Source organism: Eriocheir sinensis, chromosome 14 (assembly GCF_024679095.1).
Source record: "Eriocheir sinensis breed Jianghai 21 chromosome 14, ASM2467909v1, whole genome shotgun sequence".
NCBI lineage: Eukaryota > Metazoa > Arthropoda > Malacostraca > Decapoda > Varunidae > Eriocheir > Eriocheir sinensis.
In genome coordinates, this window is record NC_066522.1 from 11640253 (window position 1) to 11659779 (window position 19527).

General features: G+C 44.4%; 1 protein-coding gene across 5 annotated transcripts in view; it reads left to right on the top strand.

The window, feature by feature from the left end:
* Positions 1–19527, top strand: part of LOC126998453 (activated Cdc42 kinase-like) — an 83721-nt gene that overhangs the window by 25755 nt on the left and 38439 nt on the right. For 3 of the 5 annotated variants that reach the window (XM_050860153.1, XM_050860156.1, XM_050860157.1), the window contains exon 2: positions 10084–10194. The exons of the other annotated variants lie outside the window; for them this stretch is intronic. The gene's annotated coding sequence lies outside the window, so the exon portion shown is untranslated. The remainder of the gene's footprint in view (positions 1–10083; positions 10195–19527) is intronic. 5 annotated transcript variants of the gene reach the window in all.

The window sequence follows — 19527 nt, forward strand, 5'->3', positions numbered from 1 at the left end:
AGACAGACACAATACGAACCAAGCCAGACAGACAGACCCAAACCAGACTAGACTAGACACATAGACAAACAGACAAAAAAACAGACGAAACAGGAAGGGAGAGGAGAGGGACGAAAAAAAGAGAGGGAGAGGGGTAAGGTGAAAATAGACAAATGGGGGGAGAGAGAGAGAGAGAGAGAGAGAGAGAGAGAGAGAGAGAGAGAGAGAGGTGGGGTGCACAAGTCACAATAAAACGTCCCCTCTCTCCTCTTCTTCCTCCTCCTCCTCCTCTTCTTCTTCTCTTTTCTGACAGGTGTGAAGAGGGGGGAAGGAAAATGGAGAGAGGAGGAGGAGGAGGAAGTTAAATGGGTGCAGTTAGTACATTTTCTCTCTCTCTCTCTCTCTCTCTCTCTCTCTCTCTCTCTCTCTCTCTCTCTCTCTCGTGAGTTATGTCTCCACGACTGGTCATGTTTTCTTGGCTGCCGCATTCCTCCCCGTATTGGCCAGCAGCGAGAGAGAGAGAGAGAGAGAGAGAGAGAGAGAGAGATCGTCTTTGTTCCACCTTTCGAATGATTATTATGTATAGAACGTCGTGTGTGTGTGTGTGTGTGTGTGTGTGTGTGTGTGTGTGTGTGTGTGTGTGTTATTTGCTGCATTATTCATTACAGTTTCCAGTTCTATCATTTCCATTGACCTTTTTTATCTATATTTGTTGTCTTACTTTCCTAATACATTTTTTTTCTACTTGGCGTCAATTTTTTACTCATACCTACTGTTTGATGTAGATGGACCTTTCTCTTATCTATTATATATTTGTACGCCTTTTCATATTCCATTTGTATATTTCTTTAATTTTTCTCTTATCTAATTTCTTCTGTTGTTTGATGTAGATGCACCTTTCTTTTTTTTCTTCTATTATATATTTGTACACCTTTTCATATTCCATTAATACATATCTTTAATTTTTCTCTTGTCTGATTTCTTCTGTTAGTCAAGTGGGTAAACGATGGTAACCCGGATGTCACTCTGGCCCTGTGCTCCGGGATAATGAATTCGTGCACACCACAGGCTCAAGGGCCAGTGTTACGGAGATGAGCACCGAGGCCACGCACAGTTATATCGTAGTATGCCCCAAACTTTAATTATTTTTTTCTCGCAGCAGACCTCTCTCTCTCTCTCTCTCTCTCTCTCTCTCTCTCTCTCTCTCTCTCTCTCTCTCTCTCTCTCTCTCTCTCTCTCTCTCTCTCTCTCTCTCTCTCTCTCTCTCTCTGTTTGTGTTTGTCTCGCTCTCTTTAATAACAGGGTGAAACTGCACGGGAGAGAGAGAGAGAGAGAGAGAGAGAGAGAGGAAACACATGTTGAATCACCCTTTTCCTATTCTCCTCCTCCTCCTCCTCCCCCACCCCCTCCCCTCCTCCATTTATGGCATGACACAAGACGACCTGCACGCCCGGAGCCATATCAGAGAGAGAGAGAGAGAGAGAGAGAGAGAGAGAGAGAGAGAGAGAGAGAGAGAGAGAGGTTTGTTTGTATGTATGTTTGTGGTTTAAGTATATATGTATGTGACGATTGAGCAGAACCGTGTTAAAAAATGTGTGTGTGTGTGTGTGTGTGTGTGTGTGTGTGTGTGTGTGTGTGTGTGTGTGTGTGTGTGTGTGTGTGTGTGTTCTCTTTCGTATAACCCAAAAAAAATCTGTGGTGACGGTTTCTACGTTTTTTCTTTTTTTGCCGTGATTTAAGCGAGGCCGTAACGATGCATGGACGTATGTCAGTGTGTATGTATGTACGTGTATGTGTGTGTATACGCGTGTATGTATAAATGCGTTTTTTATTTTTTATTTTTTATTTTTTATTTTTTTTTAAGTCGAGGATCCACTGAAAAACATAAACTTCACTTCATTATGTATCAGTCACAAGTTCTCTTTTTTTTTTCTCATCATCACCATTATTATTATCATCATTTCTACGGTCATTATTATCATCATCGTCATTTTCATTGTCATCACCATCATCATCACCGTATTGCTGTTTCTACTACTACTACTACTACTACTACTACTACTACTAATAATAATAATAATAATAATAATAATAATAATAATAATAATAATAAGGAAGGGTTGATTGGGAAAATGAGGATGGAAGGATAGGGAGGGCCAGGGATAGGACAGTGTATAGTAACTGAGGGCTAAGGAAAGGAAGGAAAGGGAGGTTAGTGAGAGAACGGTCATGGATAGGGAAGGGAGGGAAAGAGAGTTGAAGGGGGAAAGGTAGGATAGTAAGAAAATGAACATAAGATAGGAAAGAGAGGAGAAGAAAGGGCTAAGGAAGGGCAGGAAAGAAAAGGAAGGGAAGGGAGAGAATGGATATAGAGAAGAGAGGTTTAGGGAGGGAAAAGAGAATGAATACAGATGATGAAAGAAGGAAAGGAGAGGGCACTAGGGAAAGGGAAGGGAGGGTGAAGGGGAGGAAGGGAGCATGCATGTTTTACTATATTAGGGGAGACTGGCAACTGTGAAAGACTGTAGACTGAGTGACCCGCCCCTATTCCTCCCCCCCTCCTCTTTTCATCCTCCTCCTAATGGTGTTTCTCTTTTTTTTTTTTCTTTTTTTTTTTAGGTTCATGTTTCGTAACTTTTCACTCCCATTTTTCTTTGTTTGTTGTATATATTTATTTCCACGAGGCACGTCAATGATTTTTTTCTTGTCTATTAGTTCTTATTTGTTTTGTTTATTATCTGTTCTTGTTTTTTTAGTGTGTGATTTCTTTTGTCTTCGTCCTGTTTTCTTTATTTAATTCCTTCTTTGGTTAGTGTGTTTTTCTTGCTGTGTTTCCTCTCGTCCCTCCCTCACTCACTCATTGCTACATTCCTTCTTCACTCTCATCTATTTCCCTTCCTCCCTCTCTTTTTTCCTCCTCCTCCTCTTCCCCCCTCCTCGCCCCTCTCACCTCTCCCTCATTAGATATCCAAGCACACCTGTTTTCCTCTCCCTCTCTCCCTCCCCCTCTCCCAGCTTTTTTCATTAATTAATCATGCAAACACACACACACACACACACACACACACACACACACACACACACACACACACACACACACACACACACACACACGTCGACATGCACACAATTCCTGACCACACACACACACACACACACACACACACACTGGCGTCATTACGTCCAGGCTGTGATAGCGGGACTTGCTGGTCACCTGAGAGAGAGAGAGAGAGAGAGAGAGAGAGAGAGAGAGAGAGAGAGAGAGTCCAAACAAGGTGGTCTGCTCTTAATTGAACGCAAGGTAAAAGAAACAGCAAAGGAAGACACAGCATACAAATGACCAAGACAGACAGACACATCGACAGACAGACAGACAGACAGACACATCGACAGACAGACAGACAGGCGGACACAGGCAGACAAAGAGAGGTATATTTATGTATTGTTCTGCTTTTTCCTTCTCCAATTTATTGCTTTGTTTTCTCAATTGACTGTAGAGAGCACGAAGTTAATGGAAGGGGAGAGAGGAGGGGAGATGTTCGGTGGGGGAGGAAGCAGAAGAGGGGAGGAGGAGGAGGAGGAGGAGGAGGTTGACTGGTGATCTTTTGCATTCCACCCTCCCAGCACATTATTCCTCCCTCCCCTCCTGCTCCTCCTCCTCCTCCTCCTCCAGCATATCTTATTCCCGCTTGCATATTACCCCTTCCCCCCCTCACCCCCCCCCTCTCTCTCTCTCTCTCTCTCTCTCTCTCTCTCTCACACACACACACACACACACACACACACACACACACGCAAGATCAAGATACTTACATAAACACAAACACACACAGACGCCTAGATCAACATTTATCCGTGTGTGTGTGTGTGTGTGTGTGTGTGTGTGTGTGTGTGTGTTCGCTTGATACCCTCGGGTACGTAATTTTTTTTTCTCATATTTTCTTCCTTTTTTTACTTCATCTTGACTACTGAATGGTATCTTACTTCTCTTCTTTTTCTTCGTTGTATTTTTGCTTCTTTTTATAATTTATCAATACTTCATTTTCCTCCTCCTCCTCTTCCTTATATTCCTTCATTCTCCTATACTTCTACTACATACCACTCTGATCTACGAAATTACATTATTTTCGAAGCATAGAGGTATGTGTGAATATCTACGTAAATATATATTTTTTTATAGTAAGTTACCATATACTTGGCAGTGGCTCCAAAGACTATATCGATGCTCGGAATGTGAGTGAAGCTTGCGAAAAGATCCTTGTGTGTACAGAGAGATGGCGGGTTGCTTGCTATTCTTGATATTACTGTTTACCGAGAGCGCACGCCATCCCATTCCTATCCTCTGTCTGGTTTCTTTCTCGGAGCCCGGGTTTGACTGCGTCCCTGTGATCCACCGCCGCCCTCGCTCTCGTTTTGGCTTCTATCGTCGCTCGTTCCAAAATGTTCAGACGAAATTGTGGACCGCTATCTTTTGTGGCCATGAACATCAACCTAGCTTTCATATCGTAGCAAATGTAAAATAACTGGACGCATTTGTTATACGTGTTGCAGAAAGACTATAGAGCTTTTTTGCCTCCCTCGAGATGACCTATTTTTTACAGTCTATTAGGTTAGCGGTGTGTGTGTGTGTGTGTGTGTGTGTGTGGACACGCAGTGCGTGATGTAGAACGTGACCGTGAGTTTTTCAGTGTGTGTGTGTGTGTGTGTGTGTCCAATCAAGAACGTGACCGTGTCATCATTTTACACTGTGTGTGTGTGTGTGTGTGTGTGTGTGTGTGTGAAAGTGAGTGGGTCAGAGGCGAGCATGACTCATCCTTCACGCTCGCGATGGCAGCTGGGAACCGTTGAGAGAGAGAGAGAGAGAGAGAGAGAGAGATGAAACACAAAAGGTAAAAGTAAAGTTGGGGTCATACACTACAGCTGCGCGTGGCCTCGGTGGTCATCTCCGTCGCATTGGCCCTTGAGCCTGTGATGGGACGGCAGATGTAACATCCGGGTTAAAACAGTTTACTTTCCCTGGCAGTTTATCGACCAACCCGAAAGGAAATACGAACACCTGGGCAAACTGCACGCCGAATATCCGGGCCGGAATTCGAACCCTGACCGGCGGATTCGTAGCTAGACTTGCAAACCTCTTCACCACGGAGGCGTACTTTTTTGTTGAAATAATAAAACCGTAACAACCGGTATAACAGCAGGCCTACAGGAGACGGAGGACGCCAGCCTCCTGTGGGCAACCGATGACGTCATGTTAGGAAAGTATGCCTTACCCCTCTCTCTCTCTCTCTCTCTCTCTCTCTCTCTCTCTCTCTCTCTCTCTCTCTCTCTCTCTCTCTCTCTCTCTCTCTCTCTCTCACACACACACACACACACACACACACACACACATTAAAAAAAAAGAACGATAAACCTTTCTACAACCTAACCTTTTAATGAGATTTTTTTTACCTAATCCTCCTCCTCCTCCTCCTCCTCCTCCTCCTCCTCCTAATTAGTAAACAGGCTCCGTAGGGACAAAATGTCACAGCCTGTTAAATGTGACACTGGGGAAAGAAAGGAGGTGGTTGTGGAGGAGGAGGAGAAGGAGTTGGAGGAGGAGAAGGAGGAACGCTGGTGAGTGAGAAGGGAGGGAAGAAGGGAAAGTAACCTGAAGGATGATCTATTACGAGGGAGAAGGGATTAGCAGAGGGAGGAGGGATGGAGGAACGAGGGGGAGCAGGAGGGAGAGAAGGGAGGTAAGGGGAAGAATCTTTAGTCACTATTTTCGTCATGATTTTCTTAGACGCCTCCGACTCCCACATCAGTTATTTCTACACGCCAATAAATGAGGTTAAATACGTTCTTATGAGTGTTTTATCACCTTCATATTACAGAAGCTTTACCAAACTACCACCAAGGTCATAAAACTACCCATGGAAAGGCTTACAACTCCTGCGAAAGCCTTGTTAGAGATGTGTACTTGGGCTCCTAAGTGTTTGGGTAAGGGGAGTGAAGGGAAATGAAAGGGAGGTTGAAGGTAAGGAAAGGAAAGCTATCGATCGTATTCCAAACTGAGATGTCAATTATTGCCAACTAAAAAACAAACAAAAAAAAAAAATAAAAAAAACACTGCACCTAATATTAACTTCTCTTCTCTTACTTCCTTTTCATCTCTTTTTACTTCCATATTTTTCATCTCCACTTTGTTTTCTTTACTTGTCCACGCTAGTATTAAGGATATAAGAGCTTGCAATAGGAGCGTAGATGTCCAGTATAGGTTAGTCAAGGAAAGGGAAATGGGAACAATGAATGACAGAGAGAATAATGTTGAAATAAGATTAAAAGTAATTGATTAGTATTAGTGTGAGTCATTCCTTGTATTTTTTGCTTATGAAGGAAGGAGAGCTTGTAATAGGAGCGCAGGTGTCCAGTAGGTTAGTGAAGGATTGGGAAATGGGAATAGAGAAAGACAGAAAGAAAATAATAATAAAATACGATAAAAAAATAATTGTTTAGTTTTAGCGTGTTATTCCATCTCTGTGAAGGTTATGGACGCGGAAGAGGAAGGTGTGGTTTGGTGCGGTGTGGTGTGGCCAGGTGTAAAGGGTGCTGGGTGGAGATAGGTCAGGTAATACAGGTAAAAAAAATATACTAATAGGCGGGCAGATCAGTCACCGCTTATTAGAGGTGAGGTCACGTTGATTATAGGAAGAGTAATGCATGTGCGAGCCCTCTTCCGTGTGTGTGTGTATGTGTGTGTGTGTGTGTGTGTGTGTGTGTGTGTGTGTGTGTGTGTGTGTGTGTGTGTGTGTTCCCCTAGTGTTTGAGTTTTCCCCATGGTGTTCAAGTAAATTATAAAGCTTTTGTTTTCTCTAATTTCTCTACTCTTTGCGTGTGTGTGTGTGTGTGTGTGTGTGTGTGTGTGTGTGTGTGTGTGTGTGTGTGTGTGTGTGTGTTTTCCCAGTGGTGTTCAAGTAAATGATAACGCTTTTGTTTTCCCTAATTTCTCTACTCTGTGTGTGTGTGTGTGTGTGTGTGTGTGTGTGTGTGTATGTGTGTGTGTGTGTATTCCCCATGAAGTTTAAAGTTAAGTAAAATTTAGTGCTTTTGTTTATCTCTGTTTTCTCTACTCTTTTTCAACAGTAAAATACGAAAATTAAAACACAGCAAAACCTCTTAATTATTATCACAGCACACTTCAAAATCATCGTGAGTAAGATAATGAGGTCAGCGTCGTATTATATAACTTAAGTATTCTGAGTGTGAATGTGTGTGACGTAAGAAGATGAATTGCAACTTTGAATTTATCTCTCTTTTTGCCTTATAGAAGAGATCGTGAGTGTGTGTGATAAGTAGATGAAGCTGAGTGCGTTTGTGTACGTACAGATGAAGGAATTGTGTGCAGTCAGCGTCTCTTTTTGTGTATTTTCTCATTAATTAAAGGTTGAAGAGAATGAACTGTGTAACGTTGCTGCTAATAATCCAAGGTTGTCTTACGTGTCTTTGTGTGTGTGTGTGTGTGTATGTGTGTGTGTTAGAGAGAGAGGTGACGCAGGTGAGTGAAGGGACTTATTGAATCAGTGAAGGGTGGGTGAGTCATGCGTAATCAGGGAGAGAGAGAGAGAGAGAGAGAGAGGGGCGGGGGGAGAGCTCTTCTTCCTGCTCCCTCTCTTCTCCCACTCCTCCTTTTAACATATGCAAGAGGTGTTTAGCAACATAAACCACTCCTCCTCCTCCTCCTCCTCCTCCTCCCTTCCTTCCTTCCTTTGTGTTCCTCCCCTCCCCCTCCCCCTCCTCCTGGCACCTTGCCCTCCTCCCTTACCTTTAATAAGGCAGTGCCAGACGCCATACATTCAAGGTCACAAAGATAGGCACTCCCCCGCCTCCTCCTCTTCCTCCTCCTCCTCCTCTTAATCTTGTTGTTGTTGTTGCTGTTGCTATTCGTTTCATTTTTTATCTTCTACCACATCCGCCTTTTTTCTTCCTCTCCTCCTCCATAAAGATTAGTGCAAAATGTACAGTGAACCCTTCTCTCTCTCTCTCTCTCTCTCTCTCTCTCTCTCTCTCTCTCTCTCTCTCTCTCTCTCTCTCTCTCTCTCTCTCTCTCTCTCTCTTTTTCTTTCTCTCTTTTCCCATTTTCACCCTTTTTCATTCTTTTCAAAATTGACTAAAATCCTCTCAGCAGAGTTCACTGATGACACCAAAGTGGGTGGAAGGTTCACGCGACACCCGAATGCGAAATCACCCCAAAGCACCTGACCGGGTTGTTCAATGGTCTGAAAAGTGGCGAACTGATACTAACAAACATACAAACCGTACATATAAACGTTCGTGGGAAGCCTTTGCAGGTTGTACACACTAAGAATCAGATATTGGGGGCTGCCATCAGCTGTGACCTGAACACATAGCATAATTGTAATGCTGTCTTCTTCTTTTTCATCTTTTTATTTTTTATTTGTCTTCTTTTCTTCTTCTTCTTCATTATTATCTACTACTATTTATTATTGTTTTCTTTTTCCTTTTCTCCTTTTTTTCCTATTCTATCTCTTGTTTCTTCTTTTTCCTCTTTCTCTTTTTGTCTTCGTCTTATTCTTATTCTTCTTCTTGTTCTCTTTCATCTTCTTTTTCTTCTTTATATAACGTCCTTATTTTCCCCAATGCTGGCCTGAATAAAGAAAAAAAGCCAATGAAAAACCTTCCTTCAAGAGTATATACATATTTAATGCGAAATCTTTCAACTCTTAATAATCGCATAAATTGTAACTTCATAGTGACTGGAGTAAAGAAAACGTTATCATGCGTACGTAATTTGTTCTGCCGGTCATTGAAATACCTGGCGAGTAGATTTCAAGGGGCAGTGTGACGGAGATGAGCACCGAGGCCACGCGCAGCTAGAGCGTATACCCCCAACTATGCCTTTCCTTGCCGCGTTATAAGCCAGCAGACTCTATGTTGCCTGCTTTTCCACGTTTCCATGCTTCCTTCTTCTTCCTCTTCGACTTTTTGTTTATCTTGTAGTTGTTGTTCTTTTCATTTTTACAATCCTCTTTTTCTCCTCCTCCTCCTCCTCTTCCTCCTCAATCCACCCTTCCTTTCTCTTTTTCCTCTTGTATTATTGTTTATATGGTTGTAGTTACCGTTGTTTCTCTTATTATTTTTATTATACACATTTTCTCGTCCGCCTTTCATGTTTTCTTCATCTTCCTCCTCGTATTCTTGTTTATTTGGCTGTAGTTATTGTTGTTATTTCATTATTATTTTTATCAGTCTCATTTCCGCCTCTTCCTCTTCATCCATATTTCCTTAGTTTCCCCTTACACGCATCATCTCTTCCTCCCCCTAAGAAGAAGAAAACGGTATCACGATTAACATTTTTATTATTTTTACGAATCTTTACAAGGGAACTTTTGTGAGAGCATAAACTACGCCGCTGCCAATACGAGGGAGGAGAAGAGAGGAGAGGAAGGATCATGAAGAGGAGGAGGAAGAGGAGGAGACGGAAGGGAACTAGGAACAGGGAGGAACAAAATAATCAGGAAAAGGTTGAATAAAGTAAAGCGTCAAAGAGGAAAATGGGAGATGATTGAGAGATAAGGTGATAGAGGAATAATATGACCTTTTTTTATTACATGTTGATCTGTGTATACTTGTTTATCTTATCTGCTCTCTCTCTCTCTCTCTCTCTCTCTCTCTCTCTCTCTCTCTCTCTCTCTCTCTCTCTCTCTCTCTCTCTCTCTCTTTCACTGCTCATTTTCACATTTAACTTTCATTTTCTCTTCCGTATTTCTCTTTAATTCCCTTCACCTCTCTCTCTCTCTCTCTCTCTCTCTCTCTCTCTCTCTCTCTCTCTCTCTCTCTCTCTCTCTCTCTCTCTCTCTCTCTCTCTCTTATCACTATCACTCAGTATGTTTTGGTTTTGTTTGTATCTCCTCCTCCTCCTCTTCCTCCTCCTCCCAACATAGCAAATACGTGTGTTATGTAGTACATCTAGCAAACTAAAAACGTCTGTTTGTGTGTTTATCTTATCACCTGTTTACACACACACACACACACACACACACACACACACACACACACACGTTCAGACACTTGGCTAACTTGTTTCCTTTTTTTCGTGATTGGCAGGTGCGTGTGTGTGTCTGTGTGTGCATGTGTGTGAGACGCAACACCACCACCACCACCACCACCATCACCACTACCACCACCACAATCGTCACCACCACCCCTCTCTCGCAGGTTTGTTATTGTTTTCTCTCTCTCTCTCTCTCTCTCTCTCTCTCTCTCTCTCTCTCTCTCTCTCTCTCTCTCTCTCTCTCATTTGCTACTACTACTTCTTATGTGTTGTAGATAAAGTAGTGATAAGTGTTTGAGAGAGAGAGAGAGAGAGAGAGAGATGAACTTGACCTCCCATCTACCTTCACCTCCTCCTCCTCCTCTTCTTTCCTCTGTCCCCTTTTCTTCTTTCTCTTTTCCCTGCTCTCTTCTTCTTCCTCCACCTCCTCCTCCTCCTCCTCCTCCTCCTCCTCCTCCTGACTTGATAATAATAAGGGTGATTCTTGTGTTCACTCTTCCATGAGACGGCAACACGCTCCTCCTCCTCCTCCTCCTCCTCCTCCTCCTCCTCCTTTTCCTCCTTCACTTCCATTTGTCTTCCTCTTTGTTTTGTTTTCCTTGTTTTTAATCTTACTTTTGACCACTTCCTCGTTATTTTAGTTCCTCCTCCTCCTCCATAGAGTCTTTGTCCTCCTTCACTTCCTCATCCTATTGGTTCTCTGTTCTTCCTTCATCTCCTCATATATTTCCTCCTCCTCCTCCTCCTCCTCCTCCTTCTCCTCTTCCTCTTTGTCGTTTCGTCTCGTGTGTATTTTTTACAAAGTGATGACAAAAAGGTTACCAATATGACTTGACATTCCTCCTCTTCCTCCTCCTCCTCTTCCTGCGTCTGTCATTACTATTATCATTTTTATTATTATTATTATTATTATTATTATTATTATTATTATTATTATTACTACTACTACTACTACTACTACTACTACTACTACTTCTACGACTACTACTACTACTTCTACTACTACTACTACTACTACTGCTACTACCACACCTATCATTATCCTCTTCCCGACTTGACTCTCCCATCTTTCTTCCGCTCTTTCTTATCTTGCTTCCTCCTCCTCCTCCTCCTCCTCCTCCTGAGTCATGTATATCACCAAAGAGAGCGAAGGAAGGTAAGGAGAAGGAAGAGGAAGATAAGTGGAATAACGTTAAAATGTTTGGGAGTGGAAGTAAGAGGAGAGGAGGAGGAGGAGGAGGAGGAGGAGGAGGAGCAGAGAAGAAGGAGGAAGAGGGATTACAAGGAAGGTGAGAGAAGAAATATAGAGATTGAAAAGAGAGAGAGAGAGAGAGAGAGAGAGAGAGGGGTTAGTACACCTATGTCATTTACCTGGGCCTCACCTCTCTCTCTCTCTCTCTCTCTCTCTCTCTCTCTCTCTCTCTCTCTCTCTCTCTCTCCTGTTGCATCTTTCCCTCCTCCTATCCTCCTCCCTCCCTCTCCACTTCTCCCCTCCTCCTCCTCCTCCTCCTCCTCCTCCTCCTTCCCTCCCTCCCTCTCTTCTAACCTGTTATACCTGGTTCTCTCCCTCTCTTCCTTACTCTCTTTCTCTCTTCCTTTTTTTCTCCTCTTTTCTTCTTTATTTCCTCTTTGTTCCTCTTTTTTTTACCTCCTCTTCATATACTTTTTCCTCCTTTCTATCTTTCCTTATCTTCCTTTCTTTCATCTCTCCCTTTCTTTTAATTTTCTTTCTTTCTCTCCCTTTCTTCCTTTCTTCTCTCCCTCCCTTCTTTCGTTCCTCCCCTTCTTTACATTTTTCCTTTACTTCCCTTTTTTTTTCCTCTCCTTCCTCCCTTCCTTTCATCCTCCCTCTCTTTCTATTTCCCCTCCTTTTCTTTCTTATCTTCCTCTCTTCCATCTCTCCCTCTCCTGTCTGCCTTCCTTTCTTCTCCGTATCTTTCTTTCCATTTTCTCCTTTCCCTTTCTATTCTCCTTTCTTCCCTCCCTCTCCTTCTCTCTCCCCTACATTTATTCCCTCCCTTTCTCTCCATTTTTTTTCTCTTCTCTATGCTTTCTTTCCTTCTCTCCCTTTTTCTTACCTCCCTTCTTCGTATACCTGCATTTTTCTCTACCTCCGTCTTTACCTCTCCTCCCCTCCTCCACTCTCTCCCTCCTTTTCTCTCCATCTCTTCACCTGTTCGTCCCTACCTGTACCTGTTGACCCTTTTATTTCCCTCCCTCCCTCCCTCCCTCTCTCTCTCCTTCCCTCCTCATTTTCCTCTCTATACCTCCCTACCTGTTCCACTCTCCCTCACTCCTTTTCCTCCTTTCTTTTTTTTCTCCTATCTATCTTTTCCTCCTTGTTTTCTTTCCTCATTTCTCTCTCACTTTCACTTTCCTTCATTCCAAATTCCCTCCCTCCCTCCTACTTTCTCTTCTCCTTTCTCTCTCTCTCTCTCTCTCTCTCTCTCTCTCTCTCTCTCTCTCTCTCTCTCTCTCTCTCTCTCTCTCTCTCTCTCTCTCTCTCTCTCTCTCTCTCTCCTTGTTTCACTTTTTTCTCTATCTTTCTATCCATCTCTCTATCTTTGTTTTCCTCTCTCATTTCTCGCTCACTCTCCCTTTCCTCCATCCCAACCTCTTTTCCTCCCTCCCTCCCTCCTCCTCCCACCCTCCTTCCCTCACTTCTTTCCTCCCTCAAGCAAATGGAAGACACGGAGGATTCTGTGGGCACGGTAGAGGTACTTTCTCCTCCTCCTCCTCCTCCTCCTCCTCCTCCTCCTCCTCCTCCTCCTTCTCCTCTTCTTCTTCTTTTTCCACCACTTACCCTCCTCCTCCATGCACTGTAACTTTTTTTCTTTTTTTCGTTCTCTCTCTCTCTCTCTCTCTCTCTCTCTCTCTCTCTCTCTCTCTCTCTCTCTCTCTCTCTCTCTCTCTCTCTCTCTCTCTCTCTCTCTCTCTCTCTCTTACCTAGTTATCTCGAAGAAGAACCTGAACAGCACGAGACGAGGAGGAGGTGGAGGAGGAGGAGGAGGAGGAGGAGGAGGAGGAAAGAGCTGAGCCAGACGGACGGAGGAGCAGCAGTAGGAGAAGGAGGAGGAGGAGGAGGAGGAGGGAAGGAGAGAAGGAGAGAAGTCGTGTTTGTGAAGGGAGGAACGCAGACAAACGGAGGAATGTGTGTGTGTGTGTGTCTGTATGTGTGTGTGTGTGTGTGTGTGTGTGTGTGTGTGTATGTATGTGTGTGTACTGGGATGGCGCCGGCCCGCACGTGACCCGGTACGACAGAGAGAGAGAGAGAGAGAGAGAGAGAGAGAGAGAGAGAGAGAGAGAGAGAGAGAGAATGTTTTTTTCCCCTACCTGAAATAACAGACGCTATTAGTCAGATGAAGGAGGAGGAGGTGGAGGAGGAGGAAGAGAAGGAAGAGGAGGAGGAGGAGGCTGCAGGGAGGGAGAATGAGTGGCTAAAAAGGTAAAGAAAGAAAATAAAAAAAATAAAAAGGAGGAGGAGGAGGAGGAGGAGATAATGGAGGTAAAGAGTGTTTGTGCTACTATGAAAGGGTTAAGAGAGAGAGAGAGAGAGAGAGAGAGAGAGAGAGAGAGAGAGAGAGAGAGAGAGAGAGAGAGAGAGAGAGAGAGAGAGATGGGTGCGTGAACCATCTTAAAAATTCTGCGGTAAAAAATGGTATGGTATGTTTTCTTTGGGTTGAGGACGGTCAGGTAGGAGAAGGAGGAGGAGGAGGGGGGGGGAGGGGGAAGGGGTGGTGTGGTGTGGTGGTATATATACAACAAGTTTTGAATCCGCTCGACTGGTTTATACCCTCCTCCTCTTCCTCCTCCTCCTCCTCCTCCCTCTTCCCTCACTTCCCTCTGTCCTCTGCTACCCGTCATCCACTCCTCCACATTTTTCCTCCTCCTCCTTCTCCTTCTCTTCCTTTATATTTTCTAACTGCATCACCTTATGTATACTTTTTACTCTCTCTCTCTCTCTCTCTCTCTCTCTCTCTCTCTCTCTCTCTCTCTCTCTCTCTCTCTCTCTCTCTCTCTCTCTCAGGTGTGGTCATCCTACGTCATTCAGTCCTCCTCCTCCTCCTCCTCCTCCTCCTCCTCCTCCTCCTCCTCCTCCTCCTCCTCCTCCGCCTCCTCCTCCTCGTAATAGGGTTTGAATGGAGGAAAATATGAAAAAAGGAAGAGGCTGCTAAGAGAGAGAGAGAGAGAGAGAGAGAGAGAGAGAGAGAGAGAGAGAGAGGTGAGGGGAACGACGGGAGGTAAAGATGAGGAAAAATGATTAGCGTTAGAGGCGAGAGAGAGAGAGAGAGAGAGAGAGAGAGAGAGAGAGAAACGATAATGCCGCAGTGAAAAGAACGGAAAAGAGTTAAAGAGGATTGATGGAGAAGAGAAGAGGGAGAGAAAAAAGGAAGAAGAGAGAAAGAGAGTAAGTGAAGAATAAGGAAGGGGAGGAAAAGAAACACTGAATAAATAAAAGGGAGGAAAAAATAAGACATAGTAAAGGAGAGGAAGGGAGAAAGAGAATAACTAAAAGAAAATAATAATAATAAAAGTAAGAAAAAGGAATAGAAGAAAGATAAAAGAGAATGGGCTGCAGAAGGAAGGGAGACATTACGTTTAGTTGTTAGAAAAAAAAGAAAAAAAAAGATGAAGAACGGAAGAAGGAAGTACAGAAGACAGAGATGAATGAGAAGAAGACAAAAGAAGGAAAACAAAATGTGGAAGAGGGGAGGATATGAGAGGAAGGGGAGAAGGAGAGAGTAGAAGGAAGAACCGCAATGGAAGAACGGGAAGTAGAGGAAGAAGATAAAAAAGGAAACAATGAAGAGAAGAGAAGAGGGAAGTGAAGAATTGCGAAAAGGGGAAGAGAAGACATAGAAGAGTGAGAGAAAGGGTTGAAATTGAGAGTGACCAGTATTGGAGATTGACAAAGAAAGTTTGAGATAAAAAAAAAAACGAAGAGGGAGAGAGGAGAGAGAGAAATGATAGGAAGGAAGGTGAAGTAGTAGGAAGAGAGAGAGAGACTGAATGAATGGGAAAAAGGAAAAGAAAAAGTAAGATGAATAAAATGAGAGAAAACGGAGGACTGAGGGGAAAGACGAGAGAGAGAGAGAGAGAGAGAGAGAGAGAGAGAGAAGGGTGTGACAAGCTGGAACACAAGCCAAACGCCACCTGTCGCCAGTGAGGGGAATCAGCACCTTTTTTTATTTTAGTTTCCCCTCGTGCTAATTTGGTCCCCACCCCCACCCCCCTCACCCCCCACCCCCCCACCCCCCCATCACCTCACCCCTAAAACCACGCCCTTATCTGTCTGTCGCCCACTCACACCCCCTCCCCCCATCTTCCCCATTCTCATCCCTCCTGCCATGCCTTTCCCCTCACCTCCTACCTCCTACCTTCACCCCCATCCCTTCTCTATTTCTATCTCCCCTCCCCTTTTCCTCCCCTCCTCTCCCTACCTTGCCTGTTCCTCCCCTCTCCCCTCTTGTCACTTTACACCCCTCCCCTCCCTTTCCCTTCGTATACCATTTCCCCACACCCCTATACCCTCCTCCTTCCTTCCTCTCCCTACCCTCCTCTTTCTCCTCCTGTCATCCTCTCCCCTCCTGCCTCCCCTCACCCCCATCTTTCACAAACCTCAATCACCCCTCCCCTTCCCTTTCCTTCCCTTCGTATACCATTTCCCTACACCCCCATTCTCTCCCTTCCATGTCTCCCTCCCTTTCTCTCCTTCCTCTCCCCTCCCCACCTCTCCAAAACTATTTCTATCGCCCCTCTCCCCTTTCCTTCCCCTCGTATGCCATATCCCAATACACCCCCATCCCCTTCTCCTCCCTTCCTTTTTCTCCCCCTGTCAACCTTCTCATATCCTCCCATCCACATTCTCTCTCCCTTTCTCTCCCTACCTTTCCTCTTCCTCTCATCCTTCTGTTTCCCTCGCTTTCACCCTCCCATCTCTCTCATATCCTCCTCTTTTCCACATTAATCTTTCTTTCTCTGTCCTTTCTTTCTTTCATCCCTGTCCTTTCTTTCTTTCTTCTTCCGTTCTTTACCTCCTTATTATTGTCCTTGCCCATTCCTCCTCCTCCTGCCATCTACTCTTTTCCTCTCTCTCTCCCTCCCATCCCTCCCATATCCTCCCCTCTTCCACGTCAATCTTTCTCTCTCTTATCTTTCTTTCATTCATTTCTGTTCTATCTTGCTTCCTTCTCTCACGTTCTCCACTTCCTTATACTGTCCTTGCCTCTTCCTACTCTTCTTCTTTCTCTCCCACCTCCCATCCCTCATAACCTCCCCTCTTCCACATTAATCTTTCTTTCCCTTATCTTTCTTTCATTCATCTATGTCCTATCTTGCTCCCTTCTCCCGCTCTCCACCTCCAAATATAAATATCCACCCCTGTCCTTATATATAGCTTTCTTAGTCATCCCTTGAAATATTCATAGTACGCTTACCTTTCCTGTCAGTGCCTTTGTCTGTTGCTATCAGTTTAGGATTTCCTTGTCAACTCTGTGTACATATAAGCCAGCACTGTCTTCCATTTGATCTTTGTGTCTTTGTCAGTTCCAATCTTACCTCTGTGTGTGTGTGTGTGTGTGTGTGTGTGTGTGTGTGTGTGTGTGTGTGTGTGTGTGTGTGTGTGTGTATGAGTCACCACAGTCACCCTTGTCACCTCTGTGCTTTTGTGTATAAATCTTTGTGAATAATAAAGGCCATATTCTTAAACATTATGGCTTCCAGGCACCCACATATTGACAAGGCTTTCGTATAAGATTAAAGGATACGAGAAGGAGGAACAAATAACAATAGAGGGAGAAGGAAGAACGAAGGAAAACAGGAGAGAGGAGTGAAGAATGAACCTTTGGGAATAGGCAGAAGAAACAATGAAGGGGAGAAAGAACAGGAATGCGAGAACATGTGGCAGGTGAACTAGGAAGAGGAATGGAGAGGAGAATGTCAGGTATAGTAACAACATGGAGAACTACGAAGAGAGCATCAGGGAACGGACAAAGGTTAAAGATTATATTATGATGATGATTAGAGATGATAGATGTGGACTCGGGCGGGTCATATCATGCATGGAAGCGATAACGGATGGACCAGCAGGAGAGTAACAGAGTGGCGAGGCAGGCGACCCAGGAATCATAGAAGTCAGGACGGACAGAGGACAAGGTGGGGAGATAGAATTAGAGTATTTAAGGGAACAGGATCGAGTACTATGACTTTTTTTTTTCAGTGAACGAGTGATGACTGGTGCTGCTAATGATTATATTGATACATTTTTTTCTATTTATACATCTCTACTGCATTATTATCTATCATCCCCCTTTCTATCTATCCACTTCTACCTGTTGATCTATCTATGTGTCGATTTCAATGCCTATCTCTCAATCTATCTGCCTATCTATTTTTCTGTACCATCTCTGTCCCTTCTGTCTATCTTATCCCTACCTATCTATCTATCTATGTGTTGATCTCAACGACTACCTATCTGTAACATCTGTCACTTCTGTCTATCTAACTGTCTGCACCTTTCCTGTCACCATTTGCTAGGTATCTGTGTCAATCTCTCTGCCTGTCTGTCTATCCTTATATGTCTGTCACCTGTCTCTCTGTTTGTCTTTACATCTTCCCTGTCACCTTTTGCTATCTGTCTGTCTGTCTGTTTAGTGCATCCTTCTCGCCACCTCTCTCTGTTTCTTATCTCTTATCTGCGCCACAGTCCTCCCAGTCACCCCTGCAACACCCTGGCAACACACTTTTCTCACGGGGCTTTGGTTAGTGCCTCTTTCTCTGCCACATCTTCCTCTGCCACATCTCCCTCTGCCACATCTTTCCTCTGCCACATTTTTCCTGCCACATCTTCCTCTGCCACATCTTTCCTCTGCCTCATCTTTCCTCTGCCACATCTATCCTCTGCCACATCTTTCCTCTGCCTCATCTTTCCTCTACCACATCTTTCCTCTACCACATTTTTCCTCTGCCACATCTTTCCTCTGCCTCATCTTTCCTCTGCCACTATCCTCTGCCACATCTTTCCTCTGCCACATCTTTCCTCTGCCACTATCCTCTGCCACATCTTTCCTCTGACACGTCTTTCCTCTGCCACATCTTTCCTCTGCCACATCTTCCTCTGCCACATCTTCCTCTGCCACATCCTCCTCTGCCACATCTTTCCTCTGCCACATCTTTCCTCTGTCACATTTATCCTCTGCCACATCTTTCCTCTGCCACATTTTTCCTGCCACATCCTCCTCTGCCACATCTTTCCTCTGCCACATCTTCCTCTGCCACATCTTTCCTCTGCCACCACATCTTCCTTCTTGCCACACCCTACCTGACACCTCCCCACCTCTATACCTGCTTGTCATATGTTCTCCCCCCCCCCCCACACACACACACTCCACCCCTTTCTCTTTCTCCCCTTCATCGCCTCTTCTTCTTCTTCCCATCCCCCAAACTTTACTTCTCACTACTTTTTTTCTCATGTTTTCTTCTTCCTTCTTTCTTCTCCTTCTATTTTAGTTATTTGTTTATTCCCTCTTCTCTTTCCTTCCTTCTTCATTTATTTTCTCTGATCTTCCCTTCCTATTCCTCCGTCTAATATTTGTTCCTCCCTCCTCACCTCTCTCCTTCCTTTCTCTCCTCTTTCTTTTTTTTCTTTCCTCCTCCTCCTCCTCCTCCTCCTCCCTTGCGCCCCTGAATAACACTGCCCTGCACTCTCCAGCCTTTCACCATATCCTCCTCCTCCTCCTCCTCCTCCTCCTCCTCCTCTTCTTAAATGTATTCCCTGTCAGAGATATCTACGTAGGTGTATGTGTGTGTGTGTGTGTGTGTGTGTGTGTGTGTGTGTGTGTGTGTGTGTGTGTGTGTGTGTGTGTGTGTGAGAGAGAGAGAGAGAGAGAGAGAGAGAGAGAGAGAGAGAGAGAGAGAGACTGTTGGAGGTGTGGTGAGTGTGTGGGGTAAGCTGACACCACCACCTCCTCCTCCCCCTCCCCCTCCAACCCAGCACTACCTTGATCCTCCCCCTTTGTGCCACCACCACCACCACCACCATTGACCACTGGAATACGGGTAGTGGTGGTGGTGGTGGTAGTGGTGGTGATGAGGGTGGTGGTGGATGAAATGACAGTGGGAGAACTAGGGAGACTGTAATTATGATGATGGTAGTAGTAGTAGTAGTAGAGTATTATAAATATGAGTCATCCCCAGGAGATTACTTGAAAGTCAAATAAATATGTAATGCGTAAGTGTTAATACAGACCCATAATTTTGGCAGATTTTCTTGGGGGAGCTAGAGGGCATCATTGGTTCATGAGGTGGAGGGGCGAGGGTTGTGAACGAAGCGAGCATGTGCAGGTAGGGAAAATATTTTGAAAAGGAATCACTATTTGGGACATTTTGAGAACGACATAGAAAACATTGGGGGGGGGGGGGGGATATAGCACCCCTATACATTACGGCGCTGTAATAATAATAATAATAATAATAATGATGATGATGATGATGATGAT